Source organism: Staurois parvus, unplaced genomic scaffold (assembly GCF_062004578.1).
Source record: "Staurois parvus isolate SC_StPar_1 unplaced genomic scaffold, SC_StPar_1.0 ptg000163l, whole genome shotgun sequence".
Lineage (NCBI taxonomy): Eukaryota > Metazoa > Chordata > Amphibia > Anura > Ranidae > Staurois > Staurois parvus.
This window is the reverse complement of record NW_028317959.1, coordinates 3,369,551-3,392,639: the sequence shown is the minus strand read 5'-3', so window position 1 is coordinate 3,392,639 and position 23,089 is coordinate 3,369,551. Positions and strand designations below refer to the sequence as shown.

Below are 23,089 nucleotides of genomic sequence, written 5' to 3'. Positions count from 1 at the left end.
TATGATCTGAGGGAAGGGGGGGGAAGAGAGAGGGGGGGGAGAGGGGAGGGGAGGGAAGGGAAGAGGGAGAGGGGGAGAAAGAGAGAGAGAGAGAGAGAGAGAGAGAGGGGGGGGGGGTAGAAAAAGAGGGAGAAAGAAGAAGAGGGAAAAGAGAGAGGGGGAGGGGAGAGGGAGAGGGGGAGAAAGAGGGATGAAGAGAGGGGGGAGGGGAGAGAGAGAGGGGGGAAGAGAGAGAAAAAAAGAGGGAGGAAGGGGGGGAGAGAAAGAAAGAGGGAGGAAGAGAGGGAGGAAGAGAGGGGGGGAGAGAGAGAGAGGGACAAAGAGAGAGAGAGAGAGAAATAGGGAGGAAGAGAGGGAGGAAGAGAGGGGGGAGAGAGAGGGACAAATAGAGAGAGAGAGAGAGAGAAATAGGGAGGAAGAGAGGGAGGGAGAGAGGGATGAAGAGAGAGAGAAAGAGGGAGGAATAGAGAGAGAAAGAAAAAGAGGAAGAGAGAAAGAGAGAGAGATGGAGGGAGAGAAAGAGAGAAGGGGGGAGGAGAGAGGGAGCGGGAGAGAGAGGGGGGGGGAAGAGGGGGGGAAGAGGGGGAGGGGGAAGAGGGGGGGGGGAGAGGAGGGGGGAAGAGGGGGGGGGGGGAAGAGGGAGGGGGAGAAAGAGAGGGAGAGAGAGAGCGAGAAAGGGAAGGGGGGGGGGGTAGAGAACAGAAAGAAAGGGATAGAGAGAATCATATATACATACACACACTTATTGAACTCTCTCGCTCTCTCATTGGGGAGGGGGCGTGCAAAATGTTTGTGTTGCCAAGGGCAGCACAAAATCTAAATACATTACTGGCTACTTTTGTGAGTATACTTCTTAAATCAATAAATTTATCAATTGCTTACTGAGGTAATGCCCAAGGTTGGTGCGCTTTGGTATTTGTTCTTCACTACAGTTTGTATTGAGCTTCCCCAGCTTCGTGTTAGAGCCGCACAACCTTTGATCAGTTTTGGACAAACTTTCATATATCCTATCATATTGTTCCATCATCCCTCTTCTGATCCTGGTCTCTGAGCGCAGGAGGTGTTGTATTTGTGTCTACTGCTCTCCTCCATTTATCAGACTTCTGCTCACATCATTCCCCCTTCCTGCACAGCCATTCACTGGGAAGATCAATGTGCTGCTTTCTCCTTCCCTGGCTCTCTAAGATCTTTATGCAGCTAAGAACAGAGGATATGTGATCACTTAAATAAAAGGAGAAGAAAGGGTATTTATACTGTTATATCTACACAAATGCTTTGCCTTTCATTTCTATTTTAAACTGAATTGATTGTTTTACAAGGTGAGGGATCACATATACTTTAAGACTAAATATAATCCATTAGGAAAATGGATTCTGCAATTATAATAATCCAGCAGAAAGAAAATTAAAGCTGAATGCTGGCCGGGACCTGATGATTGACATCTCTAGCAGTTAATAGTGTCTCGAATAGGGCTGCGCGCGCACGCGTGTCCATTTACACCCGCTGACATCCAATCCGATCTGCAAAAAAGGGACAGATGAAGATCCAATTCCCTTTCCGTCGGTTGGATCGTGTAGGATGAAATGGACAGGCTGTCAGGGCTCCGGGGTGTGACCAGAGGTATGTGACTGACGCAGGGAAACGCAGGCTTCAGATAAGTTATAAACAAGGTAATTTATTAAAGACTAACAATACAAACATAAACGCAGTACAATACTAAAACATAACACAGTGCAAACGAACCAAACCACCCACAGATAACAGTACATACGATGCAAGCGTCGTCAGGCAGGCCGGGTCAATAACAATGGGGCAGGTAGGTACAGGGGGTCAGGCAGAGAATGGTCAGGGTCACAAGCCAGGGATGAAACAGGAGAAGCAGCAGAGGTCCGGATCAGGCAGGGTCAGCAACGAATCAGTCAGACAGACAGGAACAGGAATGCAGGTAACAAGATACAGGGCCCAGGAAAAACACACACCAAGGCAGAGACTGCAGGTCTGGCCATCCCTTAATTACACCTGCATGATCAGCTTCAGGTGTTTGGCTGGCTGCAGGGTTGAGTCTCTGATTGCAGGGAGCACCCGCTGGCCAGCCCTGGTACTGCAGCCCACAAGGCAGGTGAGTCCCACCATTACTGGCAAGTCCATTCCTGACACAGGCGGTCTGTTTTCATCCGACCACACATTGAGAAAAGCGCTCAATCCGCTTACTCAGCGGGGATCAGCGGAGAGATCCGCCACTGAGCAAGCGGATCTGCTAAACGGGTCCGCTCTGTGTGAAAGGACCCTAAACCTGTGTCTGTGTAGTTTATTCAAACCTTAATACCATAAATAATAACATGTTAGATTTTTTTTTTACTCCAGGAGTATATAATGACTTTAAAAATTCTAGAGAAATGCTTAAATGAAGCATTACAATTTACCTAAGCCCATTCGATTTTAGTCGATTAAAATGTACTGGAGATTTTAATTGCCTAAAATACAACTAAAACTAACACAATTCAGATGACTAAAATATGACTAAAACTTAAACGGCATTTTATTTAAAAGACTATGTCTGAAACTAAATCGAAATTTGACAGCAAAATGAACACTGCTGCGTGCAGCTCAGCACTGGAACATAATCCTAAATAAAGGGTCATTCATGTACGGGGCTGAGGGCCTGTGTGAGTGGGCCCTTAGATGTCATGCAGCAAAATATCAACATATTTGAGAATTTTTTAAAAAAAATAATGCAAAATGTTATGCAATGGTACCACATTGGCCCAATTAAAATAGCTCTCAGCAAGTTATTTTTTTTGGGGGTTATATTCTGTAATTAAAGGGCTTTTACCTATATATCACATTATATGACCTTTTACCTATTTCCTATTTCTTCTTTTTAAGTCAGTTTTTAAGCAATAATGTGGTTTGAAAATCAGGAACCAGCTATACAGCCTGAGGGATTAGGCTGTGTTCTCTGACAAGGTTATCTGGGGTAAAGCAGTCATTTTAATGACCTGGGAGGAGTTCTGTTGCTGAAAACTCACACTCACATGTTTGGAATGTCTAGAAATTTAATGTGAAGTTGGATATTTATAATGAAACAAATGTGGTACTTGGGTACTTGAGGCCCACCTTCAAACAAGCAGTGGATATAACTTACTGTGAAGAAGTGACTTTTTCTAAAGTTGGTTGTTCTAATTTCGACTGCTTCCAAGAACTGGCCGAAATTCTCTCTGTTGGATGCCCTGGCAGCACCCTCCTGTCTAACACCATTTGATTGAGCTTGGTGGAAAATTGACTGAACAGATCCTGCATCCAATTGGGAGCAGACACAGATCGGGTATGTTTACAATATATGTATATGGCCAGCTTGGGTCACACCAGATGCATTGGGACTGCGCTGGCAGTCATTTCCGTCACAGCCACAATGCATAGACAAAACAAAATGGGGTTGATTTACTAAAAGTGGAGAGTGCAAAATCTGGTGCAGCTCTGCATAGAAACCAATCAGCTTCCAGGTTTTTTTTTTTTTTTTAAAGCTTAATTGAACAAGGTGAAGGTAGAAGTTGATTGGCTACCATGCACAGCTGCAACAGATTTTCCACTCTCCAGTTTTAGTAAATCAACCCTAATGTGTCCTATGGTTTCAGTTCACAGCACAGTAGAGTAGAGCACAGCATTGCAGTGAATAGAACTGTATTGAAGTGTCACTTGTGTTTTCTTTTTCTCTTCTCCACCTTCCCTACTACATGTAAGCCCACAACCCCTATGTCATTGGACGTACAAGCACACTCTGCGCTCGACAATCCATACTTCGACACCTCGCATTAGGAACATGGTTCTTGAGTATGGAATTTGGCACCATATAGGTACTTCGTTGTGTGCTCAATGATTGAACCTCACCATGGTTGCCACACTGCTTACAATTACTGCTTTTTTCTATATTGTTCCGTTTTTTATTTTTTTTGCCATGTTATGTTCTTTGTTCATTATATTCTATGTAAATGACTCCATAATGTTTCATGGGGACTGTTACCCCATTGAATGCATTTATATTGTATTGATTCTTGCTCCTGTACTCAAATGGTCCTTTGTACTCCTGTTTATTACGTTGTACCTATTTTGAAACCTTGAAATATATTCTTTGTCACAGAAGTGTCACTTATGACATTTCAATAAAGCTATTTGAAAATAAAGAAAAATAGATCAGTTTGTCTCCCAGAGCACAGCGCCAGTTGACATGCAATCCGTGCATTGCTGGTCTTAATGAGTCTCACGGACAGAGACTTCCCTCATTCAACAAAAAAAATTCTCATAGAGCTCGATCACACTAGCAGTTGGGATGCAGTAAAACACATTGTTGAGTCACACGTTTACTGCCCCTGGTAGCTACCCCCTTTAGCTGCAGAGGCCGGGAGAGTACTAGGGTTGCCCCCTCATCCCTTTAAAAGCGAACACATATTAATTACTGTTCTGAGGCTAATTTAATGTACATAAGGCATTAAGTGAGTTTAATTACCAACTTAATCAGCCATAGAACCTGTATAATTAATAGGTGTTCAGTTTTAAAGGGATGCGGAGGCAGCCCTAGGGAGTACGCATGCTGGATTAGGAATTATACCCCTTGTCACTTTCAGTGGATGCAGCGCATGACCCATTCAAGGGAATGAGGTAGCTCTGCAAGCACCCTGCAATGGTTGCAATGCATGCGGTTGCAGCACACTAGATTGGAGTTTAAGGGCTCATTCACATTAGCTTTCACACTGTTGGATCGCTCTTCAGAGAGAATTTGACAGGCATTGAGCAGGTGATACAACGCATTAACCCCCTATACCCCACATTATTATGCTGCAACTGCGTGCATTGCAGGGCACTCCCAGATGGAAGAAAAATATATTTGAAATACATTTTAAAAATATTCTTCCCAAAAATATTGCCATATATTTGAAATGCTACAATTTTGGCCATATTCAATATATTTCAAAACATATTTCAATATATATATATATATATATATATATATATATATACACTGTATGTTGAAATGCATTTTTATTATATATTTTTAAAAATATTGTTCATATATTTTATATTTTTTAAAATATATTCTTCAGATTTTTTTTAACATATAAAAAAGTAATTTTAACATATATTTTTACATATATCTGTAAATGCATTTACATGTAGATTTGTATTTTTAAAGATATACAGTATATGTGAAATTTATTTTTAAAAACATTTTTCGTATATTTTGTAATAGAAACGCATTTCAACATACAGTATGTTATATATATATGAAATATATTGAAAATACCCAAATTGTAGCATTTCAAATATATGTCAATATATTTGGGAAGAATATTTTTAATATATATTTAAAATATATGTTTCTTCCATATGGGCTTGCAGAGCATTCACTTGAGCAAAGCGACCGGGGTATAATTCCTGCCATGGCCACACAGCATAGCATGACACCCACACCATGTGTACACAACCAGACACTGCCTCTGCAGATAAAGGGGGTAACAGTTGGGGGCAGTAAAAACATGATTCAACCGCTGAGTTTTAATGCCGCCAACCACTAGTGTGATGTGCCCTTAGGGATTAAAGCAGGTGGTGAGGAAGCAATACAATGACTCCTCACCACCTGTTAAATGTTCTCTGAAGAGTGATCCAAACGTGAAGCCCCAAGTCTGCTCAGAGACAGTTTAAAATAAAAGCCCATCAGAGACCGCTTTCATGTAACAAACGCTTGTCAAAGATTGCTTGGGGATTACAAAAGCTTCCCAGAGACTGACTGCATGTTAATGCACACCATTGTTCTTCCACTAACATAGAAGACAGTCACAATCATAATTAGTTGCCCTAATCAAAATGATCAAAGCAGGTAAAACCATAACCAGGGGCGGACTGACAACTCATGGGGCCCCCGGGCAATAGGGGATCATGGGGCCCCTGTGTCCTTGCCCAAACTCAAAAAAGCCTATGAAAAAGGTACTAGAGGCATCTCATGGGGCCCCCCTACTGACCCGGGGCCCTCGGGCAGTGCCCAAGTTTCCAAATGGTCAGTCCGCCCCTAACCATAACCATGCATAACTAGCTGTGTGCAACACTACCAGCTAAAAAAGAGAAATATATGACATTAATACAGAAAGATCATGTGTATCTAACAAGATACTTTATGCCTGCAGGTGTCAAACAACAAGACAAGCAACATGACAAAGATCACATTAGTATTTTCTTCTTTTAACCCCAGGCAAAGTAAAAAAGCTTCATTGCAGTAGGACTGCCCCTCCCCTAGGGGACAGCAGTTTTACTTACCCAATCCTCTACTCTCCTGCAGCTGGCACTCTCCTTGAGGGCTCATTCACACTTGACTGTTTTACCAACGCCTGCCAAACGCCCCTATAGCGTTTGGCAAGCGTTGGTCCGGCGTTTGTGGAGCGTTTTTTTAACGCTCAGCAAACGCCACATGCGCGGTTTAGCAGTGGTTGTTAGGCATTTGCCGGGTGTTAAAAATGCCCCACAAACGCCTAGAATGAAGTTTGAATGGTGTTACCGCTCCACAAACGCCCCGCAACCGTGCCGCAACCGGCGTTTGCGGAGCGGCACCATAGACAAGAATAGGAGGCTTCAATGTCTCCTGACTCGTCCAGAGGCGTCTGTTTTGCCACGCTGCGATGCTACCGGTCCCGTTAGAACAGCACCATGTGCTGCAATATGTAGAATTGCCAGAGGCGTTTGGGAAGCTGTATAAACGCTTCCCAAATGCCTCTCTGCCGCCTGCACACAACGCTAGTGTGAACGTAGCCTTACTGTGGTAGAGGACTGTCACTTGGGACCCTCAATTCCAGTGCAGGGCTATGGGCCTGCATTGGACTTGATTACATCAGATAACCTGAGACTGCTGGAGAAAATTGGAAGAGAGGCTGAAGGGACTAGTCTTATACCCTGGAGGAAGCCTGCTGGAGAGGAGGATCAGGTAAGTAAACTAGTTTTTGCTTCCCATTAGGCCTAAATGAGTATTTAACCCTTTCAATGCAGGGGCAGGCTCATTGCAATGGATCATTTTCCTTTTATTTGTAATTCAGCTTTAAAGTAGCTGTAAATACCCAGTGAAGTGACTGGTCTCCAGTGGTACACAGAGATGAAACATATCCTCCTACATAAGTTGTACCTGCTTGTTTGCAGTCCTCTCTTCTCTACATCTTTTCAAAGTCCAGAATTTATAAAGTTAAAAATAAAAAAATGTATGTGAGAAAGCGCCAACCACTAAATATGTGACATAAAAAAAACAATATATCAATCTGTGATGTAAATTGAAACAGTTAAATTAAAGGCAGCTGCCCCTTTAAAGTGTGAACAGCATTTAAAACTGTAGGAAAAATATATATTAAGAGGAGCTGGCCCTTTAAATTCGTATGCAATAAACCAAATGTGCAAAAGTCTATGCAATACATCTATGAATTCACGTAACAGAATATCTGAAAAAAAATGTCCATAACACGTGATGAAAAGTCCTAGACCACCAGTATCTTGTGTAAAGCAAATCAATAGGAGTGACCAATTCTTCTCCAAATAAACCAAAAAATGTGCTCCACCATGTGATCAGCTAAAATGCCAACTGATCAAATCGACACGGCCACAAAAAGTAGCCAAACAAGCAATATGGATGGAATCCTGTATCTAGAGGATTATCTTTTCTCCATGGGATATTGAAATACTCCACATATTCAGTCATGGCCAAAAATATTGGCACCCCTGCATTTCTGTCAGATAATGCACCACTTCACCCAGAATATTGTTACAATTACAAATGTTTAGGCATTCTCATGTTTATTACTGTATTGGTATGACACAAAAAAAGTGGAGACACAAAGAGCCAGAATCTGACACATTCCAAGCAAAACTCCAAAAATGGACTAGACAAAATTGCGGGAAATAATTTCCCAAGTTTGTGATGCTCCTGTTTTTGTAATAAAATTCACCTATATCAATTAACAGGTGCTGACTATATAGAAATCACACCAGCAACCAGTAAAAATGGTGATAACTTTACTCAACCTTTCTGTTCTGTGTCTGTGTGTGCCACATGGAGCATGGAAAAGAGAAAGAGCAGCAAAGAATTGTCTGAGGATTTGGGAACAAAAATTGTGGAAAAACATAGACAATCTTAAAGTTAGAAGTCAATCTCCAGAGATCTTAATGTTCCTGTGTCCACTGTGCTCAACATTGTTAAGTTTACAGCCCATGGCACTGTAGCTAATCTCCCTGGACGTGGACAAAAGAGAAAAACTGATCAAAGATTGCTACGAAGGATTGTTCGAATGGTGGATAAAGAACCTCGATCAACTTCCAGACATATTTAAGCTGACCTTCAGGCACAGGGTACAACTGTGTCAGCTCACACTATACGTTGCCATCTAAATGAAAAGGGACGCTATGGTAGGAGACCCAGGAAGGACCCTACTGCTGACACAGAAATATAAAATAGCCAGATTGGAATTTGCCAAAACTTACCTGAGGAAACCAAAATCCTTTTGGGAGAATGTGCCTTGGACAGATTAAGCAAAATTACATCTTTTTGTTAAAGCCCATCATTCTACTGTTTTCAGATAAAGCAATGAGCCTTTAAAGAAAAGAATACAGTCCCTACAGTTAAACATGGTGGAGGTTCACTGATGAGTTGCTTTGCTACTCCAGGCACTGGATGTCTTGATCGTGTGCATGGCATTATGAAATCTGAAGACTATCAAAGAATTCTGGGGTGCAGTGTAGGGCCCAGTGTCAGAAAGTTGGGTCTCCGTCAGAAGCCATGATTTTTACAGTAGGACATGGACCCAAAGCACACGTCAAAAAGCACCCAGAAATGGTTTCAGATAAAACACTGGAGAGCACTGAACCAGCCAGCAATGAGTCCAGATCTCAATCCGATAAAACACCTATGGAGAGATTTCAAAACAGTAGTTAGGAAAAGGAACCCTTCCAATCTGAAAGACCCAGAGCAGTTGGTATAAGAAGAGTTGTCCAAAGAGTGGTCATGCCAGTAGAGAGGCATAGGAAACTCGTTGATTGATTTCAGTTATTTTTTTCATGGGGTGTGCTATCAAGTATTAAATTGATTGTGTCAATAATTTTGTCCAGTCCATTTTTGGAGTTTTGCATGCAATGTGTCAGATTTGGCTTTTTGTTTCTCTACTTTTTTGTGCCATACCAATACAAAGAAAAGAAATAAACATGAGAATGCCTAAACATTTATAATTGCAAGAATTTTCTGAGCAAAGTGGTGCATTATCTGACAGAAATGCAGGGGTGCCAATATTTTTGGTCATGACAGTACATGTTATTAATGGAAGATTCTGAGAACGAGTTGTCTTTATCCTTGGGGGCAGAAGAAAAAAAAAGGACATCTGCTGGGAAACTCAGTCCTCTGAATTAATGATACCTTCCAATTTGTTTTTCCCACCACTCCAATATTGGCTTTTTTTCTGCCCCCAAGGACAAAGAAAACGCATTCTCAAGATCTTCCATTAATGACATCTATATGTGGAGTGTTACAATATCCCATGGAGAAGAAATAATCCTCTAGATACAGGATTCCATCCATATTGCTTGTTTGGCTACTTTTTGAGGATGTGCCGATCTGGTCAATTGGCATTTTTGCTGATCACATGGTGGAGCACATTTTTTGGTTTATTTGGAAAAGAATTGGTCACTCCTATTGATTTGCTTTACACAAGATATTGGTGGTCTAGGACTCTTTATCACATGTGTTATGGACAATTTATTTTAGATACACTGTTAAGTGAATCCATTGATAAATTGTATTGTACAGATTTTTGCACATTTGGTTTATTACATATGAATTTAAAGGGACAGCACCTTCTTCTGTCTAATATAGGACCAGTCTCTACCCAGTCTGTTAGTCAGTGACTATTTAAGCTGTGCTTAGATCAGCCATTCTTGCCTGAGCAATGATTGTCCATGTTTTGCTGAGCCCTGTACTCTGTGATTGCTTATCCCTAGGATTCCAACACTATGCTCTGCTTACCTGTCCCTAGAAAACCTGCACGCTGAGTGGTAACCTGTTCCTGGTAGTTACACTGTGCACTCCGCTCACTTTCTCTAGAAATTCTGCATCCTCAACAGTACCCTATCCTTGGAAATTTTACTGTCCACCCTGCTTACCTATGCCTGGAAATCCAGTAAATAGAGCCTTAACCTGGAAATTCTGAACGCTGTACAGTCTTCATTCTCCTGAGGCCTGTGTATGGTGTACTGTACTCAGTCCCAGGTAACCTGTGAGTGGTACTGATCTACTGCTCATCATTACAGTGGCTTGCACCCCACCAGGCCTCTTGCTTAACTTGCCCTTGCTAGTAGTAACTGGGGTGGTGGCCTGGAAATGAGAAGAAGTCAATCCATCTCCACCATCAGGAGCTCTGAAAAAGACCACCCTTTCCTTACACTCCGCTCCTCAGTGGTCAGAAAGCCTGTGACATGCATATTATTACATATGAGGACCAAGTGAGGACATCAATGAGCAACTTTGGGACAAGTTAGACTGTGGATGTCGCAGGTCTAGAAAAGGCAACATTTGACTTTTACTGTCATGTAAATTGACTTGATTGAGTACGTTGGAACTGATGTATCTCACATTAGTACAAGTAAAAAGGATGTGGTGTTTGTGTTGTTATGTGTATTTGGATTGTCACGTACTTCAAGCTGTGTGCTATGTTGTGTTCTGTATGGGTATAGGTAAAAACATATAAAAAAATTTTCCTGAAAAAGAACAGCTTTGGATCAGTGCCTTGAAAAGACCTTATAAGGAATGAAATATAGGATCTGCTATTGCTGACTCATCCTCATCCTCATTTGGTTATTTGGTCATTGACCTAGAACAGAACTGCGCATATTATGTGTTGGTATTCTTGATATACATGTAAGGCCCTCTAGTTAGATAGTTCTTGTTAGATAGAGTAGCAGCCTGGGGATGAGTCTGCCTAGGAGTAAGGTAGTGAGGTTAACTCAGATCAGGCTGGAAAGCTCTATCAGGTTTGGGCTTCTTGAGCCCTCCCACCTCTCCAGAAACTTGAGAGCTTTCTGGAGGAGGGGTGGAGGAGAGGGGGAGGCCCAGATCTGGATGTTTGATGGGCCCTGGCCAATCCCCTGGCAGGAGGCTGGAGGCCAGGGCAACCCTCAAATGTGGCAGAGCCTGGGGGGAGGTGTGCAGTGTCGGGTGGAAGATGGATTGAGGAAGGATGGAGGGTGGAGCCAGAGAGGGGGCCCCAGGGAGGGGAGCCCACCTGCAGGTAGGTTGCTGGAAAAGAGGATGTCCACTGCCTCAACATCACCTAGAGGAGGACAGCCTGTGTAGCAGGGAAGGAGCCAGCCCAGGCCTGAAGGCAGCCACCAACCCTACAAGCTAACAAGAGAGTACAATGTGAGTACTCTTACACCCCCTGGGCCGGATAAGGGGAGAGGGCAGTCAAGTGAATGACCCAACTAGCTTTTCATCTGGAAATGTTCTAAATTAACAGAAGTTGGGTCCCCTTGCCCAGGGATATCTTCAGGCAGCTGGGTGAAGAGGAGGAATCATCCGGAGTCTGAGGAGGTACACCAAAGAGCCTTTGGTGTTCTTCAAGGAAATACATTGGGTGAGTTGGCGCAAAATTAGATGTCTATAATTAGGTCCATAGTCCCACAGGAAGGGGGGGTGAGAGGTAAAGAAAGGGGGGCACAATAGAGGGGAGGGGAGAGAGAAAGGGGGGACAAGGGCCACTTGGTGGATCCAGTAGAAAAACCACGGAGAACCACGAAATGGTTAGTATCTCAAGGCAGCCTCCAAAGTAGAGCAGAAGCAGAAGCAGATCTCCAATGTCACATGTAAAAAAGGAATGAAAGAAGGCACCACTGAGAGCAGACCGTTAATATTGTAATTGTAAACAATGGTGTAGGTGAACACTCAAATGTTAAAAGATAGATTAGGGCACATCTGTAGTTCAATACAATGGCATCCAGGAGTGGTTAGCATGTGCTGCAGGTGATTGACGTCCAGTTCCTAGGTCCAGAGGGCAGCTGTCAAAAGATGGGACCGGGAAAACTGATGTGTACTGCTGTGGAACGCAGGTGGAGTGCAGCTTACGGCGTAACCGCGTCACCGAAAGTGACGCAACAACGGAGCGTGCCCTCTGGTCAGTGCGCATGCTCTGAAACGTTGTTGCGTCACTTCCAGTGACACAGTTATGCCGTACGCTGTGCTCCACCTGCGTTCCACCGCTGTACACACCAGTTTTCTGGTCCCATCTTCTAACATACAGCCTCTGGACCTAGGAACTGGATGCCAATCACCTGCAGCACATGCTAATCACTGCCAGATGCTATTGCATTGGACTACACATGTGCCTTAACCTATATTTTAAAATATCAATGTTCATCTACACTATTGTTTACAATGAAAATATTAACGGCCTGCACTCAGCGCCTTCTTTCGCTCTTCAATGAAAAACTGTTGCTATCCGCATTTTTTTACATAATGTATTTGCTAAGGAGTTTGTCCTCATGTTCTGCAGTTCCTTGGGCATCCCATATACCCTTTGACCTCATCCAAGCTCTTAACCCCTAATAAAATCACAAAGCCAAGCTCAAGCTCAAGGACTGTTCTTTGACTCCAGTGTGCAAAGTGTAGGAAATGCCTGTTGCTTGGTCCTGAAGAGCATAGAGGGACCCAAATCAAATCCAGCAGCCCTTACGAGGGTAGTGCTACATACACATGCAGGTTAGAGCATTTATCAATTTTTGTATTGCTATCTGTATAGCTATTTGGGAGATTTCTTCCCTCTTTTTGTTCTAGAGCAGAAGTAGGCAACTTTATCACTCTAGCTGTTGCAGAAATACAAGTCCTGTGAGGCACTGCAAGATACTAACAGCCATAGGCTTTACTCCCAAAGGCAGAGGCATGATGGGAGTTGTTTTACCACAGTTGGGGTGCCAAGGTTCTCTAGCTCTGATATAGAGACATAACAGGAAGGAACATAATAGTATCTTTGACCATTAAAGTCTTACTAAAGGCAAACCTTTTTTTTTAAATTTTGGATATCATAAGGGAGGGTTATGACCCCTCAGTTTTTTTTTGCCATCTCTGTCCCATAGGGGAGATTTCCCACCATTTACTGTCTTTTAGCCAAAAGAGGAAGTGAGATGAAAAATCCCTCGAAAGTAAGGGCATCTTGTGCGTCACCAGGGTCGCCAGAACTAATGTCTCCATTGGAAGATTTTCCCTTTTTCACTGTTGTGGAGTCAAGTTTAGGAATCTCTTTTACTTTCACTTCTGACCATAACGGTAAACAGGACAAATAGAGAGAGTAAATTTCCTCAACGTGGATGAGGACAGCAATAAAAATTGACAGTTGTTCTAACCCCTCGTCACTCTATGCAAAAAAAAATTACACTTTAGTTACACTCCACTCTCCCTCCAGAGGATTTACCCCCTTTCTTGTGTTAATTTAACTGACAATTACACGGTCATACAAGGCTGCACCCAAATGAAATTTATGTAATTTTTTTCCCACAAATAGAGCTATCTTTGGTGATATTTGATCACCTCTGAGTTTTTTTATTTTTGTGCTATAAACAAAAAAAAGACTGACAATTTTGAAAAAAAAACTATGTTTGACTTAAAAAATCACATTACTTCACAAATTTAGGCTAAAATGTATTCTGCTACATGTCTGTGCTAAACAAATTACCAATAATTGTATATGAATTGGTTTACGTGAATGTTATAGCATCTACAAATGGCTGTATATATACTGGAATTTTTTTTTTTTATACTAGTATTGGTGATGATCAGTGACTTATAGCAGAACTGCAGGACTGCAGCAGGCATTCTGACACTGGGTGGGAACTGATTAACTGCCACTGACATCCCAATGACACGAATACAGTGATCAGTGCTAATAAAAAGCACTGACACTGTACTAATGACACTGGACAGGAAGGGGTTAACATCTGGGGCGATCAAAGGGTTAACAGTGTGCTGTATGTGTTTTACATTGTGTGCTGTTTTACTTAGGAGACATGATGCTTTGTATCTCTCTGCAGAGCACATAGGTCTCTCCCCTATCAGCTTTGCCAATGATCGCCGAGTGTCGGCCGGGAATCACTGGCCAGGACGTGGTGATTGACATTCCCAGCTGCAAATAGCGGTGTTGGTAGGGCGATGCGTGCGCCCCCTACCCGGACATGCAAATCATGTATATATACATGATTTTGTGCAACTGTGCTGCCCTGTAGCAATACTTCTCCTATAGGGTGGATGGCAAGTGGTTAACATCAAAGAGAAGCTCCAACAGATTTCTTCTCTGCTCCCTGTTCTGGTGCTGACTGTATATTTTTGGATTTTCCCTCTCTTAGTGTCACTGATCTAAATGAACTTCTCTGCCATTAAATATTGGTCTGTTCTAATGTATAATATCTGATTATGCAGTAAATGATGTTGCTTAGTCTTCCCACAGTAAGGGGCCATTCACATTATTGTGGTGTTATAGCATGAGTAAAAAGGTGCATGTAGTATATCCGACAGCTTAATGCATCTTAACGCATTGCTGTGCAAAGTTCTGCAATGTACATGTGCCGGGAGGTGCTATTAAGAATAATACAAAATAATTGCAGGGACTAACCTGTTAATAAGAATTTTCTCTGAACATGAAAGAGGTACCATGTACATGTACAGATAATGAATTCTTTCAAGTTCTAGTTACAAGTGAAGATCAGATGGATCAATACTTACCACATGTCTGAATATGCCCCTCATAAGTCAAGCTGATACAAAATCTATTGTACAAGATATTGAGAAATGTCTGTCATTGGCCCAAATAAACCACCTACAACTGTATAGCTTTTGTTTTGGGCAATGTCATGGTAAGAATACACAATGGTGTACTGAAGCTACTTCAAGCAAAGAATTACAATGGAGAAATACATTGCCTTGTGCATGCCATCATGGCTAATAAGCAGGAATCAAAGGCCCTATCATTCAATCCACTAAATTCCATAATTTATATGTGCTACCATTTTAGGAAGAGTACTAGATGAAAGAACTGTTTAGAGCTATCTCTTTTTGCATCAAGGCAATAAGGAACATATTTAATAGATATCTAAATTTAAGAAGAAAAATTTAATATTCTGCAGTTTACCAGTCCTTAGATGTGGTGACTGCATTAGTTTTCATTTTTCAGGCTGAGAACATTTTCAGCAAAATATATACAGTAGAGTGAGTGAGTGCAGCCACCTCAGGACAAGAAGTATGTTTGTTATCAAAACAACCTTGTTAAAATAGAGGGGAAAAGGTAAACTGATATTGCAGCATACCATCTAAGGACCGGTATGCTGCACTATATTATTTTTTTGTTTATAGGTTTTGATACTCAGTATAATGACTAAGCCTAGCACATACCCTAGAACAAATTCTTGAGATGTGGGATGGACTGTTATTTTTCCTGTTAATCTATGAAGACATTTAAAGCGGAACTTCACCTTCACAGTCAACACTATTTTTAATCCTTATGTTGCTAACATTAGTAAATAGATAGGAAAGTATATTGTGTTTTCTTGTCCTAAAGTTTTTTTTTATCTTTCTTCAGTTACTTCCTAGTTTCCATGCCTAGGCAAATGATGTTATACCTCCCAGGAGCCTTCAGGAGTGGAGGAGGGTTTTTTTTTTGCTAAGAATATCTTCCTGCCTGCATGCCTGAGATGAAGGCAGAGGGATTCCAGGAAGTAAATGCTGCATGAATCATCTGCTCCCGTCTCAAAATGGCCACGGCCAGAAATGCTAGGGGGTGTTTTTCAATGTGATTTCTCAGCAAAATAAAGCATGGCGACATGGATGGATAAGTAAGTTTGCTTTGAATATTAAAAATTAATTACACAGGGTTTTGGGTTTGTGGTGCTCAGATGCCGTGAAGAAGTAGAAGAAAACAGGTTTGGCTTATTAAAAATCCACTCTACAAAGTGCACATACTACTTTTACACTACCATATTGTTGAGCCATGGCACATTTAATGCTTTGCTTTAGCAAAGCACGAATATTGAAAGATACATAGAGGCTGATTTACTAAAACTGGAAAGTGCACCAGTCAGCTTCTATCTTAAGCTTGTTCACTTGCTTGGACAAAAAAACTGAAATCTGATTTTTTTTGCAGAGCTGCACCAGATTTTGCACTCTCCAGTTTTATTAAATCAACACCATTGACTCCATTCAACCATGATACATCCCTATGGAAAATTGGTAGAATATTGGATATGTCCCTCTGTAATCAGCATGACCCAATTCTTTTTGCTATCACTCAAGACCCTTTAATGGCTTTTCTGTAAAGTAATAATTTGTGGCTTCTGCCTCTCATATAATACACTCTAATGCTTCAAGATAAAAGCTGCTTTGTCTCTCACTCTTACATTGCTCCTTTACCAATCTGCTTACATACTGTTCAGCCACTGTACATCATTTGAAGCTATTGTTTCTTCTATTTCAAGATAAAACCTGCTTACCCCCATTTTAAAGAACATTTGTCAGACAAATTACATTCCATTAATAAATGAGTTGAAGGATGATTTGAGGACAATGTCCATTGAATTAATCTCTTGGATGGCCCGTATAAATCTGTTAAAAATGATAATGGTCCCAAAGGTCCTGAATAAATTTCATGTGCTCCCAATATATTTACCGGGGTCATTCTTTGAGACACTAAAAAAGATGATCCTTAAATATATATGGGCAAATAAAAGACCAAGAGTTAGTTATGAGGTATTGTGTAAAGATAAAATTAACGGGGGGCCTGAACGTGCTGGATTTTAGGAGATATTATTGTTCAGTGTTGCTGTCACAAATAGCAGATTGGATTTATAACTCACTGGGGAAAAGTTGAGTAATGATGGAAAGTACACTGAGTGAGTCACAGTTAGATAAGATTATTTGGCTTCCACAACAGTTTTGAAAATTTTCAGAAAATACAAGAACTTTAACACGAAATGTTTTCAGGATACGGGATAGAATTCATAAACAAAGTGGGTGGGAGTATAATTCACTGCTAATACCGTTGGGGGGAACAGAACTCTTCCCTCCGGGGAAAGTGAATATTGCAGGTAAATGGATAAAAGATAGAAATGTACCTTTAAAAGCTATTAGTGATAAAGGGAAATTGTGCACTTTTATAGATTTAAAAATAAGAAGGAAATATTTTTTATGTTAAATGAGTAGCGCTATTATCAATTAAGACATTTTGTTACAGCGCTCCCGCAGCCACTAAGGACAACAGAGGACATGTATCCATGTATTTTATCCCATTTTTTAGTATGGATATAATTTTATTTTTTATTTATTTCAGGTACTTATATAGCACCGTCAATTTACGCAGCGCTTTGCATATATATTGTACATTTACATCAGTCCCTAACCCTCAAGGGGCATACAATCTCAGGTCCCTAACTCACATTCATACATATACATACTAGGGCCAATTTAGACAGGATCCAATTAATCTACCAGCATGTCTTTGGAGTTTGGGAGGAAACCCACGCAGGCACAGGGAGAACATGCAAACTTCAGGCAGGTGGTGCCATGGCTGGGATTTGAACCAATGACCCCAGTACTGCCAGGCGGAAGGGCTAACCATTTAGCCACTGTGCTGCCCTAATATATAATGCAAAAACATGTTACTTCTCGCATATATAAGATTCTTATTGCTATATCTGGAACTGTTACTCCACCGTTTTTAGAAAAGTGGGAAAAGGAATTCGGAACAAAATTAAATGAACAAGAAAAAAAGAAAATATTTAATTTAATACATGGTGCAGTGGATATGAATACAGTAGAAATGAATTATAAATTTAGTAAGGTGGTATATTACACCAAGTGTGACACATAATCAATGAATAAAGAATTCACCTTTGTGTTGGAGGAGGTGTGGGAAGAAAGGAACAATGGCACACATGTGGTGGGATTGCCCTAAAATACAGCAATTTTGGCAGGGAATAATACAACAAATACAGGAAATAACGGGGATTAGTGTAGTGAAGGATCCCTGGGTTTGTTTGTTTCATAATACTGATCTCACGGTGAAACAATATAAGAGCACAATGATATTTCACTCAATAAATGCGGCAAAATGACTGATCCTTAAATTCTGGCAGGTTCAGGAAACCCTGAAAATGAGGGACTGGATAACTAGAGTGGAGTTTATATACAGGATGGAGAAACTATATCATATTGGAAAGGATAAAATTGAAAAATTTTAGAATACTTGGGACAGATGGATGGTTTCTAAAACATCTAGGAGATATGTAGAATTGATTGGGAGGTAAAGGAAGGGTTCAGATAGGATAGGAAAGATCTTGATAGGTGGGGAAGGAGAGTGGAGTGAGATAAAAAGAGGTTAGGAATAAAATACTGGAACAGGAAGAAAGAGGTTTAAAGTAGGAGGTGACCAAATGGGGGGGAGGGGGAGGGGATGGGATTATGTAAAAATTTGTTATGGAGATTGTGTGATTTTATTGTGTGGAAAACTGTTGCATTTGTATTTATAATATAGAATTAATAAAAATAAAGTAATAATAAAAAAAAGATAAACCATGCTTCGTTTCCCCCTCCCATATATTGGGGCCTACACCTAGCTGCCTATTTAAGTATTTGTGTGCTGTCCTGATGCTAGCCAGTTTCTACCAAATTGTCATGGTCTGGAGTCAGGCTCAAAGAGATTCATGAGTAGTCAGCTGGATTAATACACAAACAGATCTGCTTGCAGATGTTGCAGGCTCAGGGCCTAAGTACTAGCTGGTCTTCACCAGAGCTCTTGATAGTGGAGATGAATTTTGCTGCGTGGTAAAGCCAAGTCATGGTCCTCAAGATTCCCTCAACAGGAAGAGAGCAGGTGGCAGTCAGGTAGTGGATGAAGCAGATAAGGAACAGATAAGGAACAAGCAGAAACGTAGTTGAAGAACAAGCCAAGGGTAAGTGACAAGAAGCAGCTGTATGGAATCAGATGGAAGCGTAGTCCATGAACAGGCCAAGGCCAATAATAAGTGGTAGTGAAGATAAGGAGAGCTGCAAAGGAGCAAGATATTGGCAGGAGAGAACACAATAATCTGGCAAACAGGAAGTGCAGAGCCATTATGGATGCCGATTTCAGCCTTTTTCTATGTAAGTTGATATAATAAAATTGTGTTTTTACTTGATCATAATACTGACCCCTGGTCTGTCTATGAGGTCTGTGGAAAAGTATCCAGAGAAGCATATGGCATTTTGATGAAGCTCCATCCCACATATGGATTCAATGCTGGTTATGTTTACCTTAGGGTAATTATGCATTTTTACCTTACCATGTGCAGTGGGTTCATTTTATCTAGTTTATGTTCATGATTGCTGTGGCACTTGATTTTTATCAAGATAATACACTATGTTTAGGTTTTGTTTTATTTGAGGTCTATGAGGAATATCTGGAATCCATCATCGACCCCTTTGGAATCTAAGCTATTTGGATCTGCTCTGAGCATTGTTGTCACCTTTTCACATGTTGATGGATTAATGTTTGGACTATTTTTGGACTTTCAGTTTTTAGATATAATTATATTTATTCAAGTCTGCTGTATTATTTAGTTAGTCTTCCTTTAGGGTGAAGGAGTGTATAGGTTGACTTGTCTTGTCACTTTATTAGGGTATAGGGGGTGTGTGCTATCCGATTGGTATTCTGTTTAGTGCAGAGATATGGCTTAAATCGGGAAGTCAATGGGAGGAGCAAAGGGTTCAAAGTTCACCAGAAACAAGACCCAAAGCAAGGTTGTCAGAGGAATCAGGTAGGGAGTTATCCATCATCTTAGGTGTCACAGAAAAGAGATACAGCCAGACGTCACAGAGGTTCCACGTTCAGATCCAGATCCTTTCACAAACACATACCTGAAGTCTATATTTTGAATAATCTAATAATTTTTCTCCTAGATGCTGAAGCTCAAAAAATGCTAATAGCCTAAAGTAGTGTGCATGGACACATAGGAAAACACTATTTACTGTCTAGGAGCAGGAAAAAAAATGCTGATAACAGCTTCTAGGAGCTTAAAAATGCTAGTGTACATGTAGCCTTAGTCCTCATGCACACTGGATGGTTTTACAGCGGCTATTTTTGGCTTTTGACATTTTTTGCTAGAAAAATGCTAAAAAATGCTGAAAAACTCAAGTTTTTAATGTGACTTTACACAGCTAACGTTACCAGCGTTGTCAAAATGCCTCGTGTGCATGGAGCCTTAACGTGTTCTTGTGCACTTTGACTTTACATTTTATTAAATTTTTAAGATAATATAGTGTTGTACTTTGAGAAAAGGAAGTTCACGAACCATGCTAATAAACTGTTAACCCCTTACCAATTTGTGTGGACTTGGGGGCTTTAGCTTTATCTTTTTACTTTAGATTAATCCAGCTTAGTTATCTCTAAAGATACTGAATCCTGAATGTTACTGGAGATGCTTCAAATCCTAGCTGTCTTCAAGACAGAGTAAGGCAGGCTATACATTATGTAATTTTCTTTCCTTCAGCCACGGGTTGAAAGAAAGGAAATTATTAAATTCCCTAATCAAAACAGTCAGTGTTGATGGGGGAATCTCTTGCTGCACTATTGTATTCTGACAGTGGGAGGTTTCCCAGCAGTCAGAATACTATGATCACTGGCAGAAGCTATAGCCACCAGCAGTGATCGAACAAAAGAAAAACCTGACAGGATGGTTGTACTGAAAGTCAATTAATAGATCGACTTAAGATGGAGTTCAGTACAACAAGCCTACTCATAGATGAATTGAAATTCGATCTGTCTATGGACGGATTTACTGTCAGTGTTACAAGGCAGTGAGGAAAATTTACTAAAACCTGAGAGTGCAAAATCTGGTGCAGCTTCCAGGTTTTATTGTCAAAATTTAATTGGACAAGCTGAAGTTAGACACTGATTGGCCACCATGCACATCTGCACAAGATTCGGAGTTCTTCAGTTTTAGTAAACCATTGTTTGATTAGACAAAAGGCAGTTTTGTTGTGCAATAAATTACCCATAAAGTATATACTGTCAGAATATAGTGTTACTGATGCTGTCCATGAACTAAAATTAAAGTGTTACCAAACCCACAACAGTAAAATTAGTCTGTATATGCAGTAAAGCATGCTTGTTATACTCACTGTGGAATCTAAGGGGTTAATCCTCTGCATTGTGTAAAAAGGCTTTTTGATCCTGTCTTCTCTGAACCTCCCCTTCTTCCAGTGTCCCCCTCTTATCTCCTGGTAAGACATATCATGTGGAGTCAATCTGCACATTCTCAGTTTGGTGTATTGCTAGAGAGAGTTTTTTTTGGGGAGAGTGCATGTGATCAGCACAGGGCCAATCAGCACTGTCCAGACAGAGGTCAGGGGTTCTGCATCCTCCTAGAGCAAAATGAAAACGGCTCCTACAAGCTTTAACATGTGGTCTGCTGGACACTGGTAGAAGTCACAAGACTGTTCTAACTGCTGATGAGAAAAAGCTATTTAGTAGTTTGTATTTACTAAAATATTTGTACTTCCATATTCTGTGTACTGTGGGAGACCAGATATACTGAATGCAGGGTACTGGGTTTAGTAACACTTTAAATAATTTCAAGAATTGGTGTTTTTACATTTCACTGTTGAAGTCACATTAAAATGACCCTCTCCCTGCTGTACACTATTTAAAGTTTTTTTTTGCTTTAAAGTCCTTAAGAGTAGCCTAAAAATTCTCCATTGCAGTGCACAGATCTCCATGCCTCGTAAAAAAAAATAAAGCCTGTCTTTTAGCTGTGAAAACAGCCATAATCTGATATCAATGTTCACTACCTCATAGACTTCAATGGGATTTGCTGTTAATTTTGAGTTTTGCGAGTTTCAAACAGGATTTGATGAACCCTCTGAAAATCATCCTGGGCAGATTTACCTACTACCTTTTTACGTGTCCCCCCCAAATCATAGCATCTACACACAATACAGTTCAGTACAAGGCAACACCTCTGTTGCTGGTGTAGAAAACCAGCACGGCTACTAGGAAACAGGAATATGACTAGGGAAGCTTAAGAGTAGCTGTAACTAGCAATTAATGAGCAACCAATATTTCAAGTTGTTTCCAAGTGCCAATAATCTGTAAACTTTCTTCAATGAATGAAGAAAGTGGTTCTAAAAGCAGAAGGATTTTTACCTTAATGCATTCTATGCATTAAGGTAAAAAACCTTCTGAGCTCAGCTCCCCGCCTCCCTTACATGGGAGCACAATCTCGATCCAGCGCTGTGCCTGAGTGCAGCGACTTTCTCCATTCTCCCTCCTCACTGGGCATGGAGGCAGCAGCAGGAGCTGCTAAAATGCAGTCGACCAGTTCTGGGAGGGCGTCTATTGATGTCCCCCCAGAACTCTGCCCCCCCTCCATGCGTCCCCATGGCGTGCTGTATGATCGCTGTGGCCCAATCACAGTGCCTTTTACCATGTGATCAGCTGTGTACAATCACAGCCGATCACACTGTAAACAGGATTTGCCATTATCGGCAGCCCTCTCCTCACACTGACAGTGCATGAGGAGAGGAGAGCATGTAAGCAACAATCCATCACCAGTGCTCTGACTATCTGTGCTGCCTTTCAGTGCCCATCAGGAATGTCTCTCACTGCCCATCAATGCTGCCTATCAGTGCTCATCAGTGCCGCCAATCAGGGTCCATCAGTGCTGCCCATCAGTGCTGCCTATCAGTGCCCATCAGTGCCGCCTCATCTGTGCTCATCAGTGCAGCCTATCAGTGCCCATTAGTTGAGGAAAAAAGTTACTTATTTACAAAATTGTATAACAGAAACTAAAAAAAACTATTTTTTTCAAAACATCTGGTATTTTTTCATTTGTTTAGCAAAAAATAAAAAGACCAGTGGTGATTAAATGCCACCAAAAGAAAGCTCTATCTGTCTCAAAAAAGTATAAAAATTTTGCTTTGGTACAGTGTTGCATGAGCGCGCAATTGTCATTTAAAGTGCAACAGCGCTGAAAGCTGAAAATTGGTCTGGGCAGGAAGGGGGTAAAAGTT

The 23,089-nt window shown here is 41.1% G+C and overlaps 1 long non-coding RNA gene across 1 annotated transcript in view; it reads left to right on the top strand.

The window, feature by feature from the left end:
- The first annotated feature begins 3,084 nt into the window (after window positions 1–3,084).
- LOC149463007 (uncharacterized) overlaps window positions 3,085–23,089 on the top strand; it is an 83,069-nt gene continuing 63,064 nt past the window's right edge. The window contains exon 1 of the long non-coding RNA XR_016312545.1: window positions 3,085–3,325. This is a non-coding gene — a long non-coding RNA (uncharacterized LOC149463007). The remainder of the gene's footprint in view (window positions 3,326–23,089) is intronic.